A 3435-nucleotide genomic window follows, 5' to 3' on the forward strand; every position below is an offset into this window, starting at 1 on the left:
ACAATTTTTAGAAACTTTTCTAAAAATTAAAAAACTTTTGTGGGGAACATTTTAAAATGTTGTTGAAGGACATAAGAGTGTCCCTGAGTTCAATTCGTGGTTACCCCCTCCCTCCCAAAAGAAGACCTAATTAGGTAGGTAGAGAGGGAGAGAGAGATTCCAGCTCGTGGAAGGAAGATTTAACATTAAAAAGACATAAATTCTTCCTAAATTAGAAAAAAAAAAATAGCCAGGTGCAATGGTGCAAGCCTGTAATCCCAGCGACTCAGGAGACTGAGGCAGGAGGATTCCAAGTTCCAGGCCAGCCTCAGCAATTTAGAGAGACCAGTCTCAAAATAAAAATAAAAAAGGGCTGGAGGTGTGTCTCAGTGTTTTGAGTCTCTCTGGGTTCAATCCCCAGTACAGCATCATCAACAACAACATTAAAAGTAATTAAAATAAAAAGTCCAGACTGAATTGAGAGTACATTTGGCTGGATTCTCTGAAACACTGTCCCACAGGTGTGTGGATTTCTTGGGGGACAAAAGCCAAGATGGATATTCAAGAGTGGTATTAGAGAACTTCAAAACTGGCTCTGGATTTAGTAGTTGATCAAAAGTAGAGAATACAGAGAGCATCTTGCAAGGCTGGTGTCTGAGCAGGAATCGAAATGGAGAACCAGAGTTGAAGCCTTGTTCAGGATCATTTAAGAGTGGAAATTTATCTTCCTAGGTGCTGGCTCACAAACCTAGAAGTTCTGAAAATATATCAACTCTGATGGAAGATTCTGGATGTGATTTATCAAATGAGCAGAGAACTGAACCTTTGAGCTGTCTCAGTATTTTGTGGAGAGCTGTGCAGCCCCACTTTTCCTGCTACTACCTCTTGTGAAAATACCTCGTGTTACCCCAGAAACTCCTTTGTCTTCATACAGGCAGTTCTTGCAGTGTCTGCTTGAACGGAAGAACTTGGCAGAATCCGGTGGTGTGAAAACAGACTAACCCACTTGGAAAAAAAAGACTCTTCCACAGTCTCTGATTCTACTTGTCAGTTGCTGGATGACTTGACCACTTGTTATTGTAATCCCAAACTTCATTTTTCAAGCTTTTGGATAGAAGCTATTGGTACTTTACCTAAATGGATCAGTAATTATAACTTATCTAATGATAGTTTTAAAAAGTGTTCCAAGAAGTTGGAAGAATTTGAGAAAGTACTACTACAGGTTTTTTGAGGGAATAACCAAATAAACCAGTTTCAGGTGCAGTATTACGTCTCTCAGAGTCTGATAACCCTAGAAAATTGTAGCTTGTTGAGAAAATCTATTATATCTCTACTTTTAGCAGAAGTAAACAGCTTTGCTGATGATCTGGGGTCCATTAATGACATGCAAGACAATTCCAATGTGACATGCTATGGAAATATTTTTCCTTGTTCTGGGTTGTAGGGCAGCTTCTTCAAAAGGAAACCAAAGAGCACCCTGCTAATCAAGGCATGATGACCAAGAGTTAAGAGATTTCTTTAGAAACATGATGGAATATCTTCCAACTCTCTGATGCATTTCCTCTGTTTGCTTTTTATTTATGGAGATTGGGCATACTCTTGAACGCAGCAGAGATAGAAACTGTTGAAAATAACTCACTTCCTTAACTATTTACAGGTATCAGAATATCTTGAGCTTAAACATTTTCAAGAATATTTTAAATGAGTGCTTTTAGATTGATCTCTAAAAATTAATTCAACTTAAAGTTTTTATTTAGTCTAAAATTGTATAAACAGATTATGAGTCATGTATATATATATATATATATATATATATGACATTAGTCTGTTTCAGTGGAGGATGCTGTCCTCCTTCCCATGTGATTTTATCTTATGTCATTCAATGTAGTCTAGGTCTATTATTCTCTAAAATGGACCATTCATTGTTTATCTCATAACAGATATTTAAATTGTGAAAGATTTTCATGTAATAGATGCTAAAAGGTAATGAAGGAGATCACAGTTTTGTGACTTTATCAATACAGTGTGTTTAAAATAATTAGCTATAAATGCAATCTTTAAAACATATTTCTTATGCAACTGCACTTACATCATTGGGTGTCATCTTAGAGGGATTTAACGTTTGGAAACCTTGTGGCCTTTAATTTTATATAACAACATATTCATCAAGTCTTTTTGAAAGTATTAATTAGTTCTCTAAAATGTTCAGTGCTTGTTCTCAACAAATACTTGTTTTGATTCTTAATTGAATATATTACAAAATTCCTATGACTGTTTAAATGTAATTCAGTTATATATAATTAAGTCATTAGGGATACTTCTACAAATTTTAGCATTTATCCAGAATTATACTTATTAAAAATGTTGGTTGAATTTTCCAAAAAAAAGTGCAATGGAAGTGAATTGGTCACACATAAGTCCACAAATATCTAAAAGAATTCTTTAATAAAAAGAACAAAATGGGTAAACATCTTACCAGATACTAAGATATATTACTAAGAATAGTAAATCAGTGTGATACAGATACTAAAAATGCCAAATAGATATCACAATAGAATCTAAAATAGGACACAATCTTAAAGAAATTCATGTGTTTATAGGAACTTGGCCAATTCCTGGAAGATGACTGAAGACTTGATAAATTATTTAATAAACATTATTGTGAAAATTGGCAAAATATTTGGAGGAAAAAAACAGTTCTCAAACTCACACCACCTACAAAAACGACTTCCCATTTGAATGAAGATCTAGAAATAAAAATGAAATGATAAAACAATTATAAAAGTATTGGAGAATATCTTTTCAACAACAGGGTTAGAAAAGATTTCTTAAATAAGGTGATAAAAAACACAGAACATAAAGACAAAAATAAGTGGAATTTATGACATTAGAATTAAACATTTCTGTCTTGTGTGGGACATTATAAATAGCCTGGGAAAAATATTTGGGATGTGAACAACCAATAAAAATTTAACATATAAGGAAATCCTACAAACCAATAATCAGAAAAACTCAGGGATTTCAATAGAAGAATTATCAAAGAATATGAAGAGAAAATTCAAAGAGAAAAATCAAAAAAGCATGTGAAGGGAAACAATTTGGATAACTGCAGATAAAAACTTTGCATATGGGAATGGTAACGGGTAAAAAGTTGTATCATGTCAAGTACCATCAAGGCCTTGGAGACCAGGAACCCTTCCTCGCTGCGGGATGGAGTACATGCTGGTGAAGCCATTCTGGAGGCCTCTTGAAGATTTTTAGGGAAGCTGCATATCTACAAACCCATTGATTCGGCACTTCTGTGGCTGGCTATATCTCCAGAAGAAATCTTGCACAGAGGAACAAGGAGGTACGGATGAGAGGGACCTTTTCAGTTTTGTTTGTGAAGAAGTTTTTGAACTTATTGAACAAAGTCTTCTTTTACTCTTGGAGTATCTAATTGAATCAGATTGATGT

At 34.4% G+C, this 3435-nt stretch overlaps 1 pseudogene; it reads left to right on the forward strand.

Annotated features, from left to right (window-relative positions):
• Positions 1-532: 532 nt before the first annotated feature.
• Positions 533-1626, forward strand: LOC113181186 (meiosis-specific protein MEI4 pseudogene; annotated as a pseudogene).
• The last annotated feature ends 1809 nt before the right edge of the window (positions 1627-3435 follow it).

Source organism: Urocitellus parryii, chromosome 5 (genome assembly GCF_045843805.1).
Source record: "Urocitellus parryii isolate mUroPar1 chromosome 5, mUroPar1.hap1, whole genome shotgun sequence".
NCBI lineage: Eukaryota > Metazoa > Chordata > Mammalia > Rodentia > Sciuridae > Urocitellus > Urocitellus parryii.